This window comes from Leptinotarsa decemlineata, unplaced genomic scaffold (genome assembly GCF_025532065.1).
Source record: "Leptinotarsa decemlineata unplaced genomic scaffold, Ldec_3_MD MMD2_P_RNA_scaffold_5, whole genome shotgun sequence".
Classification (NCBI taxonomy): Eukaryota; Metazoa; Arthropoda; class Insecta; order Coleoptera; family Chrysomelidae; genus Leptinotarsa; species Leptinotarsa decemlineata.
The window spans coordinates 24229403-24256271 of NW_027412532.1; the positions used below are offsets into that span (position 1 = coordinate 24229403).

Consider the following 26869-nt stretch of genomic DNA (forward strand, 5'->3'; position numbering starts at 1 on the left):
ATAAAAATTCTCTACTGATATTCTGCGATCAATACCCATGTAACGGCACTGTGTATTTTCCAAACTCGGCACCATTGAGCTACAGTAACGAAGGCCGGGGATTCACTATGTTCGCTCTGAACAGTTAATTCCCGTAATGAGAAAAGTCTACATTAAGTTTTATACTCTCAATCGATTGTTCCGTCCTTTCTTTTGAAAGTTCTGCTCTTGTTGTCACTGTTCCACCTTACTTTTCTTCTAGTGAATACTTCCCATTAAGACAAAATCTTGTTGTTATCTATTATTCAATGGAAACAGCCTCGTTTCCGCTTCTCTACTGCTACTCAACTTGCGAAATAATTAAATGCCATCATGCAATTCCATCTGGCTCTTTGTTTTGTTGGATGGTAACTACTTCCAACCCAAGTCCAGTGGAATTGAAGATTTCGAATATCTTCCATTTTTTAAATTGAAAGGGGTATTTGAGTATTTTTAGGATACATTTTTTTTTAAGTTCTAGCTTTTTACTTTCCCATCTCTAAACAAAAAAATGTGAGAATCTTTCAAAGAAAGTAATGAAGTAATTAATTTCAAAATAAATTCTCCAGAAAGATGTGTGGATCATGCAAAGAAGTAATTTTCAGTCACAACCCGAAAGAAAAAGTCCTTTCGAACTCCCGAATATGAAAGGAATACACAAACCGAAAGAAAAAGTCCCTTTCGAACTTCCAAATACGAAAGGTTGTATTCCAAATATTCGTAATGAAATATGTTCAAAAATCTGTTTAAAATCTGTTTTTCCGTTAACCAGCAGTCGCACCCCTACGAACGACAACCCTCAGAAGTCGAAACTTGTGCGAGCTAAGGATTAACGAGGTCTGACCTTTCAACGTGTGATTCCTAATACGGGTTGAACGATAGCAAGTGAAAATCGATTGTTCAGACTAGGGCTTGAACCACCGACCAACACGGCAGTCAATTCGAGTGAGTGAACAGATATCATTCACAAAATGATGTATAAATAACAAATGAAAACGAAATTGTTATTATTCTTTATTTCTCATTTGTAAAGATAATTGAAGATAGTCATTTGAAAATTCAATTCGAAAATTTCATTTCAGTAGGGGCAAACAACTGGAAAATGGGGGATATTTATTTCATTCTAGTGATTTTCACATATTACCATGTAAAATACTTTGAATATGAAAAAAATCCTTTGACATCCGTTTGAATATAAACCTCATCGTTGAAACAAAAAGTAGATTACATTTTATTTTTTTTACAATTATAGATACCAACGCAAAAAATTCTATCCCCTGAAACATTAAGATGAATATGTTCAATTCCTGAGCGCTTTTCTTGTCAGGCAAAATTAATGAATAATACAATTTCCTGATGTGAAAAATACTTTGAATCCAGCAGAATGAATGAACTGAAGCTTAAGAAAGCTAGTATGACGGTTTTATATATCTTTGTAGTGAAACGCAAATAAATCTCATTAGTAATTTTTGAAAGTCTTACACATCCATGAAGTTCCCCATTACAAATTTTATTTGTTGAAATAAAATTACATCAAAATAAAAATAAGCAAATAATTTAAACAAAATATTAAAAAAAATCAAACCAAGTTGTTGTAAATGGGATGGATTTTTATTATTTTATCGTTTCGAAAGTAGGTTTTGACTTTTTAATAATATCAACAACTGAACTCAACTGGATACAATAATTACAAAACAAATCAGAAAACAAAATTATTCATATAGGGAGAGAAAATATTAACATCAAAATAATATAATAAACAATTCCAACATCAAGTTACTTCAGGACTATTCAGGATAATTTTAGCTATTCATTTTAATTCAATTTGTTCTTTCACATCAGGCAAAAAAGTGAGCATAGCATGTATAACACAACTAATTAATAATAATAATAATAAATTGGCTTTATTCATTGACATACATTGTTTATAAAGAAGAAGTAAATACAAAAATCAATGAAAGGCCGAAGATCAGCCGAGGCTGTTTTACAACTTAACCTGGGGGATAGCATGTTTCATATAGAAATATAAAAAAATTACCTGATATACATTGGTAAGTAGTACTTCATGAATTTTTGTGAACTAAGAAAAAACAAAGGTTATAAATTCCAAAGTAAATATTAAAAATCTATTTAGCCTAAATAAGGTAAAATATATAGCAAAACATACACAAAGGTGAGACAAAGGGAAAACCATATGAGCAAGGCATAACATGAATATATTATCTATCCAGAAGACTTCAGATATGTTTTCAACTTTTACTTGAAATTATATATGGAGTAGTGTTTAAATTCACTGGGCAGAGCGTTATATTGTTTGATAGAGTTGTAAATAAAACTATGAGAAAAGCAGGCAGTCGAGTGTTTTGGAATAATAAAAGTGTGACGATTTCGTGTCCTCGAATTATTCTGTGATTTGAAAGTTTTATAAATATCTTTCATAAATATAATTTGGCTTATTGTAAATGAGGAATTTATGGGTATTGACGAGTAGGTGGCTCCTCGAACTTGGGGGATATATGGTCGAATTTTCTCACACCATAAGAAAGATGTATGCAATTGTTTTGTATTTCTTGTAAGCGATTTACATCAGTTCGTATCAAAGCAGGCTCGTTTCGAAATGGGGATATTTCAGGAATGAATTTTAATGGGAAAGTGTGTACCTAAGAACAATTTTCCTAAACAACTTCATGATCTCTCTTTCATCTGACCCCCTATAACGAGAAAAATTCAAAAATAACAATATTTTCAACTTTTGACCCTTGATGAATATTTTGATATTTCATTTATAAACAATATATTCAAGACGTATATTGTGAATCGAAATGTCATTTTTTGGCTGGATTTCGAACAATTCAGCAGAAAATCAAGTTTGTGGATCTTATGTTAAAGTCCATCACGACAAAGTTACTGAACCAATGATGAATTTAATAAACACTCAAAGTTGTTCAGCATTATTATTTTTATAGTGGTTCGATTATGAACGTCATTGGAGTTGGTGATTTTTCTCGAGAAATAAACAATTATTATGAAAATACTCTAGTTACTTTGAGAAACTAGGTGAAAATACTCACCAAAAAAATTGTTGTCCGTTGATTGTTTTTCAACTTATAGAATATCCTTCCAGTCTAAATGCATTGTTGCTTTATCTTTCTAAAGCGGGTAAAATGTTAAATGTCGTTGAAATTTTTTCCTATTTCGTTTATTGCAGACGTGAAATGTGGGAGTCACCACACGGAAAATATTTCCAAACATAAATCAAACAGAAATTGCAATTGTATTTAATATTTCAGGTAATATATCAAGCGTGATGTTTTCAACGGCAGGAATAAAAACCCCGTTCCCTGTGCCAATATAGCATACAAACAAATGTCCGTTTACTGTAAAGTTAGATCTGTTAGTGTTATTCATTTGGTGACTGGTTCATGAATAATGGTATAATAATACCAACAACCAACATTTTTTTTATGATGACTAAATTCATGTCAAATTGATGAATTAGTGAAAATAACAGAGTAGTAGGCAATACCCATATGTCGAAATTTTTTATTGAGCAGAAAATCAACCCCACTCCGTGTATACTGATTCTGAAAAAAATTGTTCACGTACGAAATATTTTGTCAGGTAGAAAATAAATTCGTTCCCCAGTATTACAGTTTCAACAAAAAATCCATATTTTTTGTATTACATCTGGGTGTTGTTCAGTAAGCAAAATTGAAAACCTAAAAAAAATACCCATCCACGAAATTACTGAAGAAATGGATTTTTTTTTTCGAAAATCATACATGTACTCTGTGTCCAAAAATAGGAGGAAGACGAGCATGGAAAAATCGAAAATCGTTCAAATTAGAAAAAAGTAGACTTTATTCAAATGACGTTTTAGGTCAGAAAATTCGTTTAGGTTTAGGTAGGTATTCGAAAATACACGAAATTAAAAAATTTCGTTGTGATTTTTTTTCTGACGAATTCAGGAAGATATTTTAAATAACAAAAACTACTTTATCATTTCCACTTTTCAAATTCAAATCCCAGGTTTCGTTCCCAGAAACCATCACCAATTTTCATTTTTATATGGACCATAAAGTAGCCACACCCGGTATAAGCTAGCCTTTGTAGCCACCACTTCACTGTTGTTCTTATCATTATAATCGTTTGATTCAATTACCTTTGTATGGTTTATACAGTTTTGCAATTAAAACAATATTCTCAAAAACTACACCACCTTGTGATATATTTTTCAAATGAAGTTTGTGGAGATCAAATCGTTGAGGTGTAGTTTTTGAAATTACTATGGATCTTCATCAAGTAACGGCCGAATCAATAAGAAAAAAAAACAAACAATATTCCTTTCGATACTTTCTAAAAAATACAAAATTGAATGGATTCCACTTGAAGTCTTACGCCATCAGTTAGGTAAATGCTGTATGTGTTGTCTTTCAACCTTCTCACGCTGATACAGTTCAATATTATCGTAAATCAGGTGGAAAGATATATATTTTATTTTTTATGTGTTCCCACTTGAGTCAACAGATCGAGGAGGCCAGTCATTTATCACTTCCTCCTATCCAGCGTCCTCGACTACTGACAATTAAATAATTTCCCACATTTTGTAAGTAATCGGCTCAGTAACGAAAATTGTGTTAAGTAACTATACTGTTCACAAAAAGGACACTCGTTGGAGTTAAATTGAGAATTCAAAATTTCTTTTACTTTCAGTTACTTAGTTATGTTATTTTACCTAGTTCTTACACTAACCGAAAGTCATTCGACTGAAACTTTTTTGATATATTTGCTGGACACTCTCATGACTCACTCCCATTGCAGTGACCGATTTCGTACTGTCTAGTGCAGCTTTTCCTGATGCTATTACCTCTAGAGCTTCATTAACGACCTTTTCACCTTGCCTTCTTTCATTTCGAACATATCCAGATTCGCGAAATTTTGCCATCAATTCACGGCAAAATTTTCCAGAAAGATGTCTGCCAGGATGACGATACTTGCTGAAAGGCAGAAAGTCCCAATTGTTTCAAAGAAATTTGTCTTCAACATCCAGATTAGTAAGATAGGTTTCCACTAAGTTCCCTTTTTTTGAAAATGTGTGGGATTTAACCCAATAAATTTTGGTTTGGATAATTCCTTGAACTGTGATCATCAAAAAAAATAATAAACGTGTGTCGTTGGCAGTTTCTTAAAATTTAAGACCAAATGAAAATTTGAGACCAAATAATGATTTATTACTATGTTTTGACAATTTAATATTGCTAATTGGAATTTTTTGCAGAATCATGAGAAGCGTGGGCTCGTGGCAGTGACAACTTGTTTGTAGGACGGTAATTCGAAAAGCGATTTCCATAATGTTCAATCAAACTCGCATCTCTGCATGACATCCTTCTTAAAGCTGAGGCAGATCTATCATAGTGTTTCCCACATCAAAATTCAGTTGCATTACTTACCAATCAAGGAGCATCTGGGAAACATGCTTTTAACAAACCGCCTTCAAAGTTTTTTGAGGTTCTCATTTTCCTTCGTTCACGTCTAATTTTGAACCAATCGATTTTTACTTTCAGGCGCATGATTTTCTTTGAGATTTTTGAATATCTTCTCAGGTCCACAATTCATGGGTTCAAATCAACATATAATATCAAAGAACCTGTCCACATATATCGACTCAATAATTCAATTCAGTTACTGTTAATACATTCTTGAGGATTTGTGTATATCGAATGTTGGTCGCTCATATTAGGACGAAGATGATAGCTACTGAAAAATGTGGAAAAAAGCTCTTAAATATAATCATATTCCCTCTCTACAGTTTGTGGTTGCTGGATGTTATTTACTATATATGATTTTATAATTTACACTGGGACAGTTTTGCGAAGAGACAAATATGAATCTTATACTACTTGTTCTACAATATTTTCAGAAAAGTGTCGATTCATATATCTTCACATATTTTTCATACATATTCCACTTCGCTGACCGATTTTGTTTCAAATCCACTTTCAGATAAACTCAAATTGCCTTTGTGCGTCGCTTGCGAGTTTGTTTGATGCGCTTCGCTAATTTTGAAAGATCTCTTTGAAATATTAATAAAACTTCAAACCTTCGAGTTCTCAAAAGCTTTGTTTCAATATTCCTGAAGAGTTAAGGCATAAAATTGGCAATTCATTCGAAATGTACAAAATTTATTGCTGTGAGGTAGAGAATACTTTCACAATTTTATTTTGGTTTTAATCTCTGAGTTTAACAATGACAGGAGATACTAACTACGCTTCATGTTGTTTCTCACATACAATGTTCTGAATATATACAAGATGCATTATAGTCAAATATCACATATTGTTTCTAGAAGGGATCCTGTTTGAACGGCAGAATGTCAGTCACATCAAAAGATTTTGACGTCATGGCTGTGGTGAAACAAAAATGTGTTGAGTGGAAAAGTGGACTGACGTAAACGCGCCACGTGACTGGTACGCTTGGATGACGTCACTGTCTGCCTGAATTGAGGTAATACCTACAAAAATGATTTTTGGTTCATCCAAGTATTTTTTTCTTTAGAAAAATAATTAATCCCAACCTAGTTTGCAAACACTTTATCTTTATAATTCCCAATTCTTTCCTATCCCAATTAAAATCATCATTATATTATATTTGAACAACGTACCCAGCTTAATGATCATATAGTAATTCTCTATTCAGAAACAGGGATAAAAATGAATTGTATGATGATGTTAACTCGGTTCATCCGAATGTATATCGGATGTGCCTGACCCGCCAACACCATTTCATCAATGTTCCAATTGTTGACCGTATTCATTATTATTTCACCGAAACCATTAGAGTTCAATAGGTATAATATTTTCCATTCGATCCAATCGGAGAATATTTTACAGTTTGGTCATTTGATATATGTATTTCGACTCTTGTAATGTTTATTGAGATATCAGCAATGAAAATACCATTAATTTCACTAGTTCGGACTTCCATTGTCTGCTATATAAAATGATTTGAAATCCCTGAAACAAGAAAAAAAGAATAGTTGAAAATAACGATTATATTAAGCAACAATAAACCTGAAATGAAATGATAGTGAAATAACCTACAAGTAAAAATATAATAATTGAATAAATAAAAATAAAAGGAATGAAAAAAGAAAATAATAAAAAATAAAAAAGTGTAGAGATTCCAAGTCACGTTAGTTCACGACGTTTCGATTGTTGGTATCTACAATCGTCTTCGGGTGATGTCATCACCCGAAGACGACCCGGGATTTCAAATCATTTTATATAGTAGACAATGGAAGTCTGAACTAGTGAAATTCATCACGAAACATTGTCAATCACCTTCAAACGAAAATACCATTACTTCTATTTGCGCTTCTTGTTTTTTTTGGTGAAGAAATACAATGTTTTCATTATATTTCTGAAATGTTTTATACAAATTAAGATTATTTGTGAACTGAGGCCCAAATTGAATGCATTTATGATATAACCCGCCATAGGTCTCATGAGTGGTACTAGTCTGAACCACAAATGTATCGCTGGATTCAACTGTCCTTGAAGAACAAGCCTGAGTAAGTAAGGGCGGTGACCTCTCCCATTACGAAAGCGCCATCTATGGAATTGACAGAGAACTCAAATATCGAAAATAAACGTTCAGTAGTAAAACATAGTGGTGACTGCCGACAAGATTCGTCCTCTGACTTCCACTGCAGCTTTCATTGCAAGGCAAACTAATAGCAAACTCGAGAAGGCTAATGAATGTTTTTGATGAAATATGGAAAGAATTGGTGTTGATTTCGATACTCTGTTCACAGTTTTTGTAAGAGATCATTAAGGGTCTGTACGTCAAATCTTATGTCATATATATCTAATTGACTATTTTGGGTTACAGAATGTTATGTTCAACAGTTGGTACATTTTTTCTGTCTGGCAAAGAGTAGTAGTTCTGTATACATTTCTGTATTACTTTTTTATTGAATGAACAGATGTTTTTTTCACATGGTGTATTTTCAAAAAATAATTTGAAAAATGAATATAATGAGAATTTGTAAGGAATTAATGTTCTATTTAGGTGTCATGGAAAAAATTGTGCTTTCCCGCCTACTTCAAGTTATATGCCTAGTATATATTTCTAATTTTTTCCAAAAAGATTCCAGTTCATATTAATTTCAAATTTGGAGTTGACTCAACAAAACCTCATTTGTTAATATTACTTCGAAAAGTACGCCTAAAGCGTAATGGAACCCACTTTCTGTCTCTGATCGCTTCCAAGACTCTTGGCAATATCAGCACCGCTTTACGGATAAACCAATTTAAATTTTCCTCAGTGTTGTTTCAAGAACGATTTAACCCATAGATATGCAATCATAAGGATTATTTTCTAATGGATTGTAGCGGAAATCTGAAAAAGTTGATTTATTTTACAATCGCAACGAAGAAAACAAGAAAATGGAAGGAAATAATCAAGTTTGAAAAATATAGCGGCACGCACACTCGACGATTGGTAAACATTCTTCTGGAAAAAAAATGATTTGACTTATCCGCTGACATATCATATCTCATTTATTACTGAAAATTGCATCATTGATCTATCTGATCTATAGAAAGGAAAAAAGAAAATATTGGCGACCATTTTGTTTGTATTAGGACAAGTGATCATTTTTTAATAATCTTAAAAAATGGAATTCCATAGATCGTTCAATCATATCCACATCTAACACACTTCAATGTGGGATTTCCACATGAAAATTTACAAAACCGCGACACGTATTTCGCTATGATATAGCATCTGCTGGCGTCACGATACTGTTTATACAAATTATGTGTTAGGAATCACACGTTAAAAGGTAAGACCTCGTTAGTCCTTAGTTCGCACAAGTTTCTCAACTTCTGAGAAATGTCGTTCGTATGATTAACAGAAAAACAGATTTTGAACAGATAGATAAGTGTTGTGCTTTTATAGAAATTTTAAAATTTATGAATATTAATCAAAGCCGGAGATAACTGTGTGAGAGCTTTTCATTGGATTTTTTTGGCGAGGGTCTGCAGATTTTTATGCCAAAAAACTAGGAAAATAGCTTTCACATATTATGAATATTACAACCTGCCAAATTTCTACATGATAAATTAATTACCCGAACTATTTACCTATCAAAGAACAACACATAAGACTGTAGAATAATGAATAACAATTTTTACCCGAGCTATCATTTTACCCTCTTAAAAAACCTTCTTTCAATATCTCTCCCAATTACCAATTTCTACATTTCAATTCAAATTCAATGGAGGGGAACAATTCAAATATAATAATGATAATAATAAATCGGCTTTATTGATAATACAAAAAAACAATACAAAGATACTTTTGAAAATGAAAATAAGTTACAGGAGATTATGGTACTCATTGGCGAAGTCTAGCTCAAAGCTACTCTAACTCAACCAACAACAAGCACCACTCCATAATGCACGCGAAGATACAGAAATAAAAGACAATAACAGTAATGGAACCACGAAATAAGAAACATAAATAAAAATAATAATTTGTGATTACCCTCTGAAGAGAGTTGATGAATAATTAAATTTAATTTATCTGTTGTTTATTAATTTGTCCAATGAGCAAAAGTTGACATTACTGACTATCATAGATATAATTTTCATATTTATATTTGAATCTCCTGATATTGAATGTCTTCAATTTCTCGGGCAATGAATTATAGAGTTTTACAGTACCAAAAAGAAATGATCTCTGAAACTGTTCAGTGCGATGCTACGGCATAGTTAATTTGTTTTTATGTCTGATGTTTCTTGAGTGAATATTTTCACGCAGAAATGGGGAAGGGTAATCAATTTATGAACAAAACAACCCAAATGATGGATCATACGATTTTTCATATTCAGCCAGCGAGAGTTTTCAAAGACTTCAGAAATTGAATAATACTTACGAAGTCCATAAATTAGGCGGCAACAAGAAGTTTGCACTTTTTGTATTTTGTAAGTATGACCTATTAATGAAGTCACAGTAGTTGAAATGGCTTAGCACCAAACTATCACAGAGCATTATTTTTAGAGGTTGGCTCAAAATGAAACGATTACAGTATAACAGTATAACATATACGCTTTTTTCATTAAATTTTCAACATGACCAGTGAATCTAAGATCACTGTCAAGCATCACTTCTAAGTTTTCACCTGTATTGACAGAAGTCAAGATAGTAAGATCTAGTTCTAAATGGAAATTGTTTTCTGCAAATTTACGATTCTTCTGAGATCCAAAATGCATCATCATTGTTTTATTAGGATTCACTTTCAAATCATATTCACTTAATAGCCCATTGATCAAGTCAAGATCAGTGTTGAAGAGATTTTGTGCCTCAGAATCATCGATTTTAAAGGGCATGTATGTCATCAGCATACGCCTGACTATCATACCTATCTAGTTAATATTTGATTGTGTTCGATTTCCCATTCCACCCGGTTTCTGATTATTTTTTCTAATATCTTAAGCCCGCAATTAGCCAATACTATCGGAACTATTTACGTTTTCTATATCAATATTTATTTTTTCAATTCCTATCAATAAATAATCTTTTCATGCTTCAGGTAACTAGTTTTCTTGTAATATTTTATTATATATTGTTAGTAGCATCAATTTTAAATTTCTTGGCACATTCATAAACATGCTGTATGGTATACCGTCAACTCCAGGTGCTGTAATTTTTTTGTATTTCAAAGCTTTTTCTAATTCTACTAATGTGAATGGTTTGAGTGTGTGTTGATTACTTATTAAATTAAATTCAGGCTCCATATCGCATATCGAATATCTATAAAGCATTTGAATTGCTATTGTTTTATCTGGTAGGTTGTTTTTGTCCGCTCTTTTTAGCTTTCTGTCTGAAAACCCTCTTATCATATTCCACACGTATGAAATGTTTGACTCTCTATTTAGTGTTGAACAGAATTTTTGGAAGCTATTTTTTTTCTTTTTCCTAAAAAATCTTTTTGTTTTTGCTATCATTCGTTTTGCTTCTATAAAATTTTCTATATATGGATTTGATTTGAATTTATTTATTGTTTGTGTTTTTTAATAATTATTTGTTGGCATTCGTCATCCCACCAGGGTGATTTTGAACCTTTAATGTTTTTCTGATACTGTTTAGGAATCGACATATCCGCTGCTTCATTCATATGTTGTATTAATTCATCATAACTCATGTTTGTTATGTTTTTTGTTTGTTCTAATATTAGTTCGTATTTTCCCCAGTTGGCTTTAGAAAAGACTCGTTTTTCCCCCCTTTCAATAACGAAATCATTATCTATATTTTTTGGGAAAGAAAGTTTTTGGCTTTCTACTACTCCATCTGATACAAAAAAAAAAGGATGAGAGAATCTTCCAAATAGGTGAATGAATGTCATTACGATGTCATCGATGACATAGCAGATCAAGCTTATTCCGTGACATTCAAAATCGTAATTCATAAATGAAATGTGTGTATTTTCTATAATGTTATCCAATTTGGTACTGAAGAGCCTTAGGGCAAGTGTCTTAAGGCGAAACATCGGTGTATGCCAGTGAGGGTGACAGTGTTCCATGTGAGTACAATTTATTACCATTCATTCAAAGTAGAACTCATGTGAATGATATCTGATTCTTATTCCACAACAAATGTTTGAAATACAAACTGAGTAGAGAAAAGTATCTTCTGTATAATTCAGTGTTCATATAGAAGTATTTGTTTCGAAAGAATTATTTTCTTTCGTGTAATTCACGATTCCAAAAAAATTATTCACTCCTAAAAATATAACCCCTTCAATTCAAATTATCTATATTATTCTTATAATTACAAATATTTGGAAAATGGTCGCTATTTCCGCAGTCTTCACTCGTCTCCCAATTGCATTTAATTGCTATTGTATGCGAAACTAAACATAAGTCTAAGGGGTTATTATTTTCGTTGGGTTTTGCTAATCTTGTACTCTTCCCATTATTTAGGACGATCATGTGAAAGTCCTACTTCCCCATAGTGGGTGATGTGCGTTAAAATCGCCCATCCAGATAATGTTTTCTTTTAATTGATATAATATCCTTTCATATATATTTACTTGTAATTGGTTATTTGGTGAATTGTATGTGTTTATTATGTTAATATTTCCTATATTTATGATTATATTTTGGCACTCTTCTGGATTATTGCCGAAGTTTTCCTGTATGAGGTTATATATTATGTCTTTACGGACGATTGTGGCTATACCTCCATAGCCGTCATCTCTGTCTTAGCTAATAATGTTATAATTTTTAATTTTTATTGTTTGAGATTGTTTGAGCCATTTTTCATTTAACAGTTTCACTTGTGGATTATATTCTTGAATAATGTTGATTAGGTAGTGATAGTTAGCATTGATACTTCTTATATTCCACTGTATAATTTTCAAGTTTTTAGGATCCCCCTGACTATCGAATGTTTAGAAAAAAAAATCTGGTGTGTTGAAGTCTGGATGTTTTTTATTTCTATCATATGTTTGAACTAAATCTATTATTTTTGTAATGGAATTGCTCGGTAACTTAATAAAATTTTCATAAAAAGTTTCAATAATAATTTTTTCTTCTGTGTCTACTTCTGCAAAATTTGATCTGTAATTTTTTTCGATATTTTCTCCTACTTTGCTGTCTCTATGCCTCAATGGGTTTTTTGGAATTACTCCTGTATTTGTTTGTCTTTGATTTTCCATGTAATTAAAAATTGTTCCGTTATCTGGTTGATAAACTCTTCCATTTGAATTTATAAGTATATTATTTATCTCTTGCCTATTATACCCTGTCCCTCTATTTTTATCATTTCTTTCCACATTTCTCCCGTTACCTGTACTTTGTGCATATGTTCTTTTTTGACTACCATTGTTTAAATTGTATACCTCCCTACGTTGTTCTACTGTGATTTGGTTGTTGATTGTATATTGGTTTTGTAGTGTTGGAAATTCACGTGAGTTTTGGGTGTATGTTGATTTGTCTTTTGGAAAGTGTTTCACTGCTTCATAGAAGGAAATGTTTTCGAAAGTCATCTTTTCTCTGATATTTTTTTACCTTTCATATTCTACACATGCTCTATTATTTGATTTGTGTTCGTTACTTTTACAAAATAAACATTTATTTATTGTACAATTTTTGTATTCCTCATCATATTTGTGTTGTTCTGTGCAAAAAAAACATTTCCTTTTACCTTTGCAGTTTTTTTTATGTGTCCATAGAGAAGGCAATTATAGCATTGAGTGACTGGTGGTATGTATGGAGTTGTAACGTATGTCATATAACAAATATCTACATATCTAGGAATTATTGTTCCTTCAAAGGTAACTAATACCGTAGAAGCTGGTACATATGTTGGTTTTTCATTTATTATAACTCTCCTATTCATTCTTTTAACCTGTATTACATTATAAGGACTTTTTATCATTTCTTTAATTTCATTTTATGTAAATAGAATTGAAATTTCCTTTATTATGGCTTTACATGTTACATGGCTATACGGGATGTAAGCTTTATATCCCTTGTTTTTAAGTTGTTCATTATTCATCATGCTATTAGCACTTTCCCTATCTTTATAGTCTATGCCTATTTTATTATTACCTTTTATTTTTATTTTTATTATATTTTCCAATTTCAGGTCACATACAACTTTGGCGATTTCTAAATGAGAAAAACGTCTGAGATTTCTGTGTTCCAAAGTTGACTCTACAATAATTGTATATGGCCCCTTATCCATTTCATTATATAATATTATTTCATTAGTTGAGGAGGAGGGGAGGATATATCCTCCCCCTCCTCTTCTAACATGTTTACAGTACTTCTTTGCCCAAGATTTTAATTTTGTAAATTTTCTCTCAAAAAAAATTATCAACACTTTTATGTTTCGCAAATCTACCCAATATTAATTTCAATTTGTCAATATTTGAAAGAAAAGGTTAGCAAGAAAAAGTTCCCCAAAAAATTAGTAGCACACCTGTTCGTCAGTCCGATGTTCACACGTCGAGAGCTGCACCACCAATCCCTATTCATTAATTTGTAAATAAATAACTCTTTCAAAAAATTTTACTCATGGTTGGAAGTATACTGATAAATCTGAGATCAAAATAACTAGCTGGATCATTATTCTTGGAAATGGGTTTCCCAACGGCAATTTTCCACAGGTCTGGAAGATATGAACTTTCAAAACAACAATTGATGATATGTGTGATATATTTATCTATAAAAGGGCTACAAAGTTCATATATTTTGATTGAAATATTGTCAACCCCTGAAGCTTGACTTTTAATCATTCAGGATTTCATGAATAGCTTGTTCAGTAGCGAATCGAAATGAGAAGTTATCCTGCCTGATTAAATAATTATTGCTATAAAATTCAATATTTTCATCACAATTATCAGAAACATTTTGTACGAATTGGGCAAAATAGTTGTTTATTTCATCGGGATTCGAGAGGTGATTGGGTAATGAATATTGTTTTTTTTTGAACGAACATTGAGGTTAGAGAGAACATTTCAGTTCTCTCTAACCAAATCTGTCGTCAGAATATTGCAAGTCAAGTTTTATCTGAAGTTACTTCTTTGCATGATCTACACATCCATGTATAGAGTTACTTATTTCAAAATTGATTACTTTCTTCCTTTCTTTGAAAGATTCACACATTTTTTTTGTAACAAGATGGAGTAGTAGAAAGCCAAAAACTGTCTTTCCCAAAAATTAGTCACTCCTAAAAATATAACACTTTCAATTCAAAAAGTTTTGATATTTAAATATTTTCCGTACAAAGAATATAAACTTTCACGGTTGGAGATAACTGTTTGAAAGCCATTTTTCGGGTTTTTGACCGTGGTTTGTAGATTTTTGTGCCTGACATTTCGTCTACTGCTGCGGTAGACATTATCGAAGGCTAAGTTGTAACGGTCGCAGTGTCCGAATTGGTGCTCGAGGATTACCTGACCTATGTTTGTGTACCTTTGAAGACATGTAGTCAGATCTCATTTATATTCATTGCCTCTCCTTTTCGATTGAAATTATATCTGTGATTTTGAAGTTCTATTGCCTCTCTATATAATTTTGGATAATAATTTTGAGTTCAATAGCTTGTTAGTGTCTCTTGGAATGAGAAAATGTGAGTGCCTTCTATGTTGAGAGCATGTTCGACTACAGCTGATTTGTCGGTTTGTCCGAGTCGACAATTTCTCTTGTGTTCGAAGAGACGGGTACCTACACTCCTTTTCGTAGTTCCAATGTAAACCGACCCGCAGCTGCAAAGAATCCGGTATATCCCGTGTATTGCTGGAGGTTCTCTGGTGTCCTTAACTGACCTTAAACTTTATCTAGCAGTTTTTGTTGGCCTAAATATTGTTTCACGTCATGTTTTTCTAAGATTCTCTCAATTCGGTCTATAAAATGTTCAACATAGGAAGGGAAAGCTTTTTCCTTGACCAGCCTAGCTGGGATTACTTTGGCGTTCTTTCTCCTGCGTCGTATGGCCCGCTCGAATTCTCCTTCGCTGTACCCATTTCCGTTGACGGCATTTTTTAGTTGATTGAGTTTCTCAGGAAGACTCTTAAGTTCACAGATATGTCATGCTCTCTCAACCAACGTTTTGATTACTCCTCTCTTTTGTTGTGGCTGGTGAATAGAGTTTTTGTTCAGGTACCTGTCTGTTTGTGTTGGTTTAAGTGTGAAAATCGGGGGTATATCGGCTGGGAATACTTCGCTAATTAGCCGTATTGTCTCCTTGATCGGAACCATCGTGTATACGGAGACCACGTCGAAGCTCTTTAGTATGTCTCCCAGACATAACTTCATATCTCCACTCTTTTCGATTAACTGTCCCGAGTCCTTGATGAGTGACTCTGTATTTTCTACAAATGGCTGCAGTGGGATTGTCAAGTATTTGGCCAGCTCATAAGTTGGCAAATCTATCGCATTTATGATAGGTCCAAGTGGCACATTCTCTTCATGGATTTTTGGTTAGCTATATAGACGTTAGATATATCCCGGAGGTCAGGGCCCGACTGAGTCTTTTATATGTCCCTGGATCGAGTGAAGCGACAATTTTCTCATTATAATCCTTGGTGTTCATCACTACGATGGTATTTCCCTTGTCAGCAGGCAGTACCAAGGTATTCTTATCTGTATTGAGATTGTTTAGCGCCTCACGCTAGTTGCACACACACCGATTTTGGACGGCCAGTATAAAATCGGCCGATATTTTTATTGGGTGCTTGCACACTCACCGGATTTTTATCGTTCAAACAATCAGTTGCTTTGTTGTCGTAATTAGCACGCACTACCAAAACGAAGTTAATGCACAGTAACTACAATTTCACCGAGCATTCGAGATTGGAATGGTCGGTAAAAAACCGGTGAGTATGCAAGAGTGTATTTAGTCGTGTACGCCACTACTTCCCGGTACTGCCGGCGATACAGTGGCAGTGGACGGCTGCTCACCGGTATTTTACCGGCGACGATCACCGGTAGGCATGTGTGCAAGGTCCCGTTCCCACATGTGGTTCACTATTGGAATTTGGACGACCGGTACAAAGTCGGCCGTCCAAAATCGGCCGATTTTGGACGGCCAGTATAAAATCGGCCGATATTTTATTGGTAGCGGGTGCTTGTACACTCACCGGATTTTTATCGGTCAAACAATCAGTTGCTTTGTTGTCGTAATTAGCACGCACTACCAAAACGAAGTTAATGCGTAGTAACTATAATTTCAGCTAGCATTCAAGACTGGAATGGTCGGTAAAAAACCGGTGAGTATGCAAGAGTGTATTAAGTCATGTACGCCACTACTTTCCAGTATTGCCGGCGATACAGTGGCAGTGGACGGCTGCTCACCGGTATTTTACCGGCGACAATCACCGGTCGGCGTGTGTGCCAGGTCCCGTTCCCACATGTGGTCCACTATTGGAATTTGGACGACCGGTACAAAGTCGACCGTCCAAAATCGGTTTGTGTGCAACTAGTGTTAGATGGTTTTACGCGCTTTGAAAACCTTGACCTTTCTATGCGGATTTCTTCAGCAATGTCGTTAGGTAAAGTACGAATACCTGAATTTCATTAGTTTGAACAGTTACACTAAAATTGGAAATAAAAATTTAAAGATTCACTTCACGACGTTTCGATTGCTAGTATCCACTATCGTCTTCGACGATTCGCCATTGGCAATGATATTCTCGTGAGGTATCTTAGCTGGGGCTATAGCGAAGTTTCAACATTTGGCGAGTATGCCTTACTTGTCTTCTGACACTATCTGATCGGAGAGGTTGACCACAGTTTGTTTGTTGTACTGTGGTACAGGATTTTTCTGGCTTTCACTCAGATTCTCGTATTTCTTTATATGTCTCTTGGTAATGGCATGAACTAATTATCCCAAACAGAGCTTAGTTTTACAAACCTATTGAGTTGATAAATCAAAAATCTACTTATAATTTCAAACTACCACTCTATCCACATTTAACATTGTAGGAAATGGAGTAGCTCTGACTCATTTCAAGTTGGTACATTTACAGGAAAATATTTTTTCAGTTACTGTTTTGTGTAGGTAATATAAAGAGTGCTATTGGGCTATAACTAACAAAGGCTTTGTGCAATTTTGGTCGTAATATAACGATAAGTATTGAGTTAGTCGAAAAAGTTCTCGGTGTAAGCAAAGAAGCGCCCTCGCCGAGAACGCGGGCGGACGTCGTTGACAGTTGTGTTACTTTTGCGAATTTCTTTATAAGTTACATGATTCGATCTTTAAAGCTATTCACCTCGTAGTGCAGTTGGCATATTTTTTCAGTTACTGTATTTTTAAATTAAACATATAAAATACTAGCTGTTGCCTGCTCTTATATCAATGTACAGACGAAGTTACTGAACCTAGAATCTTGAAATAGGCAACTAGGTTCTTTGTATAGCGTGAATAATTATCAAGAAAAGAAATCAGGAATTTCCACCTCCAAAGAGGTAGAATAGGGGTTCAAAGATTGTATTGAATTTCGTCAGTTTTGAAGTTGAAAACCTGAAGTTTTGGGTTAATAAAAAATATTGTGACTAATTGTTTGAAATGATATGTAACGAAAATTAATGTGACAAACCAAATGCTACGCGGGCGAAGCCACGGACAACAGCTAGTACTTTAATATATAAGTAAATGCAATTATACCATCATCAGTTATAGGTAGACCGTTTTTTTGTTTTAGCTCAGATTGTGTAATGCATAATGGAGAAAATGAATGTGTTACTATATAACAGAAATAATTCCTTGAACAAGATTTGTAATTCTGCAAACAAACAAAAATACTCAATGATAAATTGAAAATCATTGGCCCTTTGTGACAAGAAACAACATATCTGTGATCTATCAGTAACTGCATTTTCGTTTTCATTGATTTACTAGCAGACCCGGCCACGCGTTGCCGTGGCTAAGATTTACGTTACAATATATTGTTGTAAACTATTCAATGAAGAATATTACTGGAGGTCTATCCCAACACCAAACCGTTATTTTTAACACTTCGACACGTGTTTCAAACACCAAGTGATCATCTACAAGAGGAAGATCAAACTGTTTAATAACAGTTTAATCTTACGGATGTTTCGATGTATTGTATATCTGGACGAACCATCAACCTACATCATCAAATCAATTCCTAATATCAGTTATTGCATAATTTGGTTTTATTTTCTCTCATGTTAATTACTACCTGTTTTGATACTTAATATATACCTGAATTTTACCTGTCATGAACGGTCTCAGCAATTTCATGTATTCCTCACCTATTCTGCATTCATTCTCCAAGGCCTTAGAGAAGGATATTAGCGACATTAGACATCTTTGGTCTGTGAAACCGAATATGTGAAACATATGTTCCGTATAGCAAGTTTTCATAGTCCGCTTAGTTCGACCAACATATTTTTTATCGGAATTCTCGTAAATTACAGACTTCTTTATCTATCATATTCAATTTTTCGAAAATACTCAACAACCTATTGATGTATTCTGGTTCATATCAAAAAGCTATAAATTTTTGTGTCTTCCCCGTTATAAAAAGTCGAATTGTCAAAAATATTCGACATTTCAGGAGTACGAAAACTTAAAATTCATAGTTCTGTCATATGAATTGAAATACACCAACAAATTGGTCAAAATCTACTGAAAATATAAAACTAAAGAGGCTTTCAAAAATGTTCTGGTGTGTGAAAATTGTCATCTGTAGATTAATTTCAATGAATTTGTTTGTAGAGGCATCTATTTTTAAAATAATCAAAAATTGACAACTCCCACTGGAATTGGAGACATCAATAAGTAAAAATTGAAGAACTCGAAGAGTTCAAACATACTTAGACCGTATAGTATTGTTTCCAATTGAAGGTCTCGAAATTATCTAAATTATTATATTAGTTTCATAGGGAAAATTTTCAACTATATAATTGAATACCAATAATTTGAATAGAATAGAACTTTTTGAGATGAATAAAATTGCGAAAATAAATTTTTGTATCACCAATTGTTTTATAAATAATGGATATCAATCATTCTTAAAATATTTCTTGTAGCTACAAAGTATCATAGTTAACAAAACATGCTACTGACCTTTCATATACTTGATTTTTCCAAAACAACCATGGATCTATCCTATTGAATGAGAATATACTAGTCCGCTGAGAGTCCCAGTGTGAAAAGCGTAACTTATTTATCTACAAAAAATACCGTACGACAAAATCAAATAAATTTCACAAGAAGCTCATGTAGATTTGACAATATTTTTTAGGGTCTAACTTCCTCGGCTACCATAATATAAAAACCTCTGGTGGCTCGTGATCCGCCTTATAAGGGTAGAGGGTAATTTTCGTTCATCCCGAATCTCATTCGACCCAAAGAAAAGATTTGCAGACCAGACTGAAAAATTCTCGAAACTGCAACCATTACACACAAAACCTTTTTAGCGCCATTAACACACCTTTTCACATCGCATTCAATCGTGGGCTAGAAACTGGAGAAAGCGTTCCGCCGCGATAGATTCCAACATTTTTTCTTTTCTAGTGCAGGAGAGACTGGAGTGGACGACACGGCAGTTATCCTGAATAATGCTCTTCTGGACCTTTGAGTGCGTTGACTACGGGGGTTTTATTATTTCGTGGTAGAAATCGGGCCGAATTTGTTATTTATGTTGTCGACTGTTGGACTTGGTGACGATATTGAGCTTTTTATTCTCAAATCGGATATTTTTCGTATGATTTTTTTACTCTATGCGAAGGATTTTGAACTGAAATAAAAATGAAAATAAATATTCGGCATCAATGAACCGAGATTAAGTTTTTCAATTTGCTTACCTGTAATGGAGATCCAATGACCTTTCTTCATAAAGAGTGTACTTGATTGTTATTATTTATACGTTGAAGAAGAAATTAATTATAGAACTAATTGATACCCAATAAAAATCCATATCGAGGTATGCAAGAGCTCCCTCATGAGAAAATTAATTGTTTGTGGAACCCTGAAAGTGAAAATCAGTAAGTTGTATTAGTTAGTGTTAAGCAAGGAAACATTTATCTCCAATTGATTTCACCTTATTCGCTTCCGGTTCCTGAATTTTGTTATAATTAGATCGCTTCATTCCTATTTCTGGTTTCCTAGGATTTTTTTCTAATAACATGCATACATGAAGATTCAAGACGTGATTCATTTTCATATGGTCTTGAATACCTAATTGTATGCTATACCTTATTGAAAACGTTTGAGATTTGAAGAGTCTTCATTAACGAGTAATATGAATGGAACTTTGTTATTGATTTAAAAAGTTTCACGATCCTGCATACTGATTTGAGATTATCACCAAACATAAATATTGTTTTTTTCTTTTCAGATTCCTGCATCTGTAATCTGTCAGTGGAATCCTGTCTACCTTAATCGAACTGTAAGTTATGTGATGAATATTTCATTGTCATGAGTCCTGTAAGAAAAAAATCATTTTTATGTTCCGTTGTTTACTTTTGTTGATTTTTAGTAAGGTATTACTCTTCTTGCTATAGAAAAAATAATTTAATATTTCATGTACAGTTGGTATCTCAATTCATACTTCTTTCTCATCAAAAAATGAATCACGATGCAGCATTAGAATACAGCGTTTATAGTTTCAACATCAAATGGACATACATTTCTGAGACTGGACCACTTTCAAAATTTCCGTCTCTCTAAGAATAAGTTTCAAGTGTCTATATTTTTCAGTAAATTTAAAAAATAATATTCAAAACTTGTAATATTTTATGTAGTGATTTTCAGTATGTAGTGATTTTTAGTAAATTTCAAAAAATAATATTTAAAAATTTAAAATTTCATGTAGTGATTTGAAATTTCCACGCACTTTTCTGTATCTCGTTAGGAATCCATTGAGCTATCATGCTCATAGTAAAAATCGATGTTTTTTTTTCCGTTCAACTTGTGTAAACTGGTTTAAGGAAAACAATGCACTATTTTGATCTTCGAATAATGTCGATTTGATTATAGTAGTTTACATAATAAATGTGTGACTATCGTCAAACAATTCGAATATTTCAACATCTATTTGAGTCTGCTCAATACTACCTTGTGGTACCCTATTGTGAACCACAATGCTATTCGATATTTCATTTCCTATTTAAACACGTACAATAAATTCGTTGATGAATGACATAAAGAAAAAACAAGCAAAAGTATTTAAAGTAATAAAATGTGAAATTGCAAATAATATCCGATGATTTATGCTGAATATCATCTGTCATATTGTTGAAGATGTGAAACAGCTGTTACCAAATCTGAATACAGACTAATTTTGTGGTAATAGTTTATTATTTCATGAACCCTCATGAAATATTTTATACAATACTTCGAACAAAACAGTTAAAAAATATACTTACAGCTCTTAACTGTGACAATTCTGTGAGATGTTTTGTGGAAAGTTTTCGGGCGTTGTAAAACGAAAGCCTATTTCCAGCTCTGTATTGAACACTCATTGAATATATGAGTCGTAGCGGTTTGATATATGGACAACGGAAAACAATCAAATTGTCTTATCAATAAGCTTTCGTTTTCAGTTTATTAAGAATTGAGAACACTTCTTACTATGTAGTGATTAAAAATTGTAGTAAGGTATCAACCTCATATTATTAGAATTATATTCATGGTAATTGGTAATTTCATCCACGATTTTTAATAATGTGGCTTAGTCTTTTTGGCTATTTTCTCAATATTAACTTTTTTCACATTTTATTTTCTTCAGTATCATAATCACAAATTTTGAATTGCAAATATACTTTCTTCTCTCTTACGATTGCTGATGAGGTAAAATGAATTACTTGTATTTTCAGTGAGCAAGTGATTTTGTTTTTTTTTTTCATAAACAATCAATTGTCTTTCCCTCAGTTTCTGTATAATCTTAATATTTTCCGCTAGAAAAGCAAAAATGTTGAAATCAAGAATGTCATTTTTTTTATAATAGATTTTCGCATTCATGTGATGATAGTTTTGGGTATTTAAAAAATGCAATCAATTCAGAATGTTTCATGAAATGGGTGTCTAAATCATCGATATTCTAAAATTCAAAATTAGTCTAGAGGTGGTCCATTGATGTCACTGAATTATTATTGTAAGATATGTCAGTTCTGAAACAATTTGCTGCCAACTGAATGAAATCAATTATAGATGTGAAATGATTTGAAAATGTTGAAATAATTTTCCGAATCGAAATTTCAGTATTGATGAATCGATATTGAAATTTCCGATACATATTTTTCACCAAAGTTTTAGCGTACACCAATCAGGGTACTCTCTAACTCATTTAAAAAAGTTAATCTACGGGCGTTGGTGTAACCAATTTGCTAGCCTATTTCGACATGTCAAATTTCTACAATATATTGATATTTTCAAGATGCATAATACACTTTCCTTATTTCTTAAGGTAAGTATCTGGTTAGTCCTAATAATTTTTTAATTTCTCTTTTTTTTTCCTCTTCTTTTCATACTATTCAATTTATATTTTAATATTCGTTTTCATTTTCATTTCCTTCAACTCCTCCTTTTTCATAATTTTTTTATTTGGTAAATGAGTTATCTAAGAATTTACATATATATAGTAATTTTTTCTCTTCTTCTAGTTCCAAACATTCGTTTGCAACGTGACAGAACGCCACTTATAAGCTAGCTGGTAGTCCTGTCAGTTTTATTCTACAACATATAGAAAATACAAACAACACAACAAGTTTTTGTGATACTCATGAGAATCTCTCTCGTCTTACTCTTCTTATACGGATTCTCCTCATCCGGATTTCAACTCATCATTCCCAGTTACTAGTTAATGGTCCCCAATAACTGATTTCAGATCCTGAAATCCAAAATTTTCCTTTCCTCATAATCTTTTAGACAAAGATCATTGGTTACTGTTACTCTGGATTTTTCCAAATCAGAAAATTTTGTAAATCCCCGCTATAGTTATTTCAATTGAATTGGAAAGGGAATATTTTCAAGAGAGAATAGTTTCTGTTAAAAAAGCATTTGGCTTTCTACTTTTTCATCTTCGAACAATAAAGTAATCAACCCTATGAATGTTTTTACAAAAATTGATACTTTACAAGAGCAGAATTGCCACTTTCGATTACAAAGAGTCGTAATCTTATGCGAGAAATGCTTGTTTTCGTTCTCAAAAGTTCAAAAGAGTGCTGATTAGAAGTTAAACATAGTGTTCTCAACCAGAAACTGCGCAAAAATGATAGGCTTTCATGTAAGTGAAACGTTATAAACTTTATATATTACGTTGTGTAGCGTTCCTATAAGTGATATATGTTTCAATTCAATATCAATGTTCCTGTGAAAGTAGTTATTTCGAGGATTTTTTTTCCTCTATGTATTTGTACGAAGAGTTTTTTTTGAAGGTTATCTCTTTCCCACCGCTATTGTCTGAAAATTGAGACGTGAAAAGCCAAATAGGTTTTGTTTTTCAAAAACTTGTTTTTTTGTACCCGCTTCAATTTCGTTGTTCTTGCTTATTCCTATGATGCCACAATTTTTCCAGACCCATTTTGAAGAATTATTATCAGTTCGGTGAACTTTCATATTCAATAGTTTTCATACATTTTGATTAATTTATTTTATATTTTATAGATTGCCTGTACTGGATTTTTGTACTCGCTATTCGGAATATGGACCGTAGATTTAACACTTATGAATTTCTTTGAATTTCTATTCACATTTCGCCAGGTTGGGGTCCTTTCATAAAATTAGTCAGTGTTCGAAGACACTACCATGAAGGGCTATAATATGGATAAAATTGGAAATATTAGGTAAAAATCATTTTATAAACATTTATCCAATGATTTTTGTTATTATTCTGTAGGAAACATTATTATTTTGTTCCCAAAATATTCCTACAGTTATTTAAAATAACGATGTACTTGTGATCACTGCTTTCACCATTAACAAAACTGTAATGACAGCGAAGATAAATGTCTCCGAACCGGATATAGTAATGTCATGTCAGACAATTCCGCTGTCTTCTTCGATAAGTTTGTTGGGGATTAAAATGGACACCAATATGTCTTGGCACAATCATATCGCTGGAATTGCAAAGGCTGCTTCTCAAAAGCTTGGAACACTGTTCTGAACCAGAAAACTGTACACACCTCAGCAACTTTTGATGCTTTATAAAGCTCAGATCAGGCCTTCTTTGGAGTTTTGTTCTCATGTATGGAGCTCTGCCCCCAACCATACCCTGAAGTTGCTGGATTCCAACCAGAAAAGAGTCATCCGCCTGATAGAGACGCGAATATCACGTGCATCCTTGATGGCCTGGAACATCGAAGAAAGGTTGGAGATTTGTCTCTCTTTTATAGATATTTTCACGGGAGGTGTTCAAGTGACTGTGACTGCTCATCGTTTTGAGGTTCAACTCAGTACACGTCAAACTTCACTGTTTAAGAACTCTTTCATCTGCATTTATGTGGAATAAACTTCCTCAGAACATTTTTTCAAATGGATTTAATCTCCAACGATTCAAATCCAATGTAAATCGCTACTTTCGCATAGGCATCGCTCTGAGAGCGCCTTCAGAATTTTCCTGTCGTGCTTGTGTTTTGTCCTTTGTGACTTTGAAGTTACAAAACAATATATTGGTGAGGAATGATCTCAGCATTGATCAATTATATTTGGTTTTTTCATTTACCTAATGTATACCAATAGAAAAATAGACAGGATCCTCCCTGTATTGTTATTTTTAAATAATATAAAATATTCACATCAACACTGTAATATATTAATATATCATTTCGATTTCACTGCAAATATTCTACATTTCAATTGATATAAATCGCTGTATATTCCTTTTCCTTGGGATGTTAATTAATTATGTACTATCAAATGAGAAGGGGTACGAGCGAAATACCGGAGAGCGCTGTTAAATTTGTTATGGTGTTTGTTCAACTAATTAAAATAAACTTTTCGAAGAGAATTTTATATTTCACCTAATTCAGAAGTTGGGAGGTCTTGGAAACCTCGGTAAAGACGATTGTAAACGAAATTTATAAACCGAGGTCTACTTCTTCATTTACTCACGAGTGTTTAATCGATGAAATAAATTATTGCTTAGATGTATCTAACAATTTTGAAGGGAAACAGAGGAAGCATTTTTAATGGGACGATTTTATGTGGGAATTTCACAGATATTGAACACATGAGAGGGAAAATGTGAAATCGAAGACAATGGAACATACTAACGGACATTAGAATGATATTTGTGTTTTCTTCAAAAATTTCAAAAGTGAAGAATCTATGTTTATATTGAAAAAGGTATATTTTTTGAAAAATCTTTTTTGGCGATGAAATGTTTTGTATTTTTACTCTTCTATCTTCATACAAAAAACATGGAAGTAGAAATCAATGGAATGTGCATAAGTGAAACAATAGGCGCCTGCAAGTGAAGCCTGGAGTGCGGTAAGGAGTCTCGGCGCCGTAGTCACAGTAGTACTTACATTTAGTTCAATTGCAAATATAAAATTGTATGAATAGTTATGGATTTATTGTTGATAAGAATCCTATTAGGACAATACCACCTTTAATTAATTTTCATCGATACATGTAGTGTGTACGAAGTCAATTCGAATGGCATAGTTACCGAACGTCGGCAGTATCTTTGTATGGCGAGGGCGGAGTGGAGGTTTCAAGTTGGAGGTTTTATGTGGTATTAACTAGTAAATTCATCAAACCCGGTACTATAGTCTTTTATTTAGCTGTTCGGGTTGACTTTGTATAGACTATATCTGAAGTAAATAATAAAAACAGATATTATATTCGATATATCAAATATTTACTTGAACGTAGGTAATGACTTCTTGACAATAATGAATTTATTATAATGCTGCTTTTTGTTTCTTCGAAATTAAAATAATTTTGATATGAGATTTGTCTCAGGAAAGTTATCTAATTGATGAATCCGCAAATCATGAAAAATATCTACATCTACAAAATTTGCAAGATTATGATTATTTGTTTGTTTGTTATATGTTCATATAGATTTCTCGATATTTTTCCTCTCAATAAGTTGAGGCGATATTTGATTATTATTTCACATAATTCGCAAATTTGCGCTTACTGTTTGTGAGTTTTTTGACCGTGTGTGTCATGAAGGTTTGCTGGCCAAACTTCGATGCTATAGCTTGGCACCATTATGTCACTGGAATTGCAAAGGCTGCTCCTCAAAAGCAAGGAATACTGTTCTGAACCAGGAAACTGTTCAAACTCCAGTAATTTTTTATGCTTCATAAAGCTCCAATCGAATCTTCTTTGGTGTATTGTTCACATGTATGGA

The 26869-nt window shown here is 32.9% G+C and overlaps 1 long non-coding RNA gene across 2 annotated transcripts in view; it reads left to right on the plus strand.

Annotated features, from left to right (window-relative positions):
• Window positions 1–26869, plus strand: part of LOC111509725 (uncharacterized) — a 524725-nt gene that overhangs the window by 265618 nt on the left and 232238 nt on the right. For both annotated transcript variants that reach the window (XR_012464121.1, XR_012464120.1), the window contains exon 4: window positions 20903–20953. This is a non-coding gene — a long non-coding RNA (uncharacterized lncRNA). The remainder of the gene's footprint in view (window positions 1–20902; window positions 20954–26869) is intronic.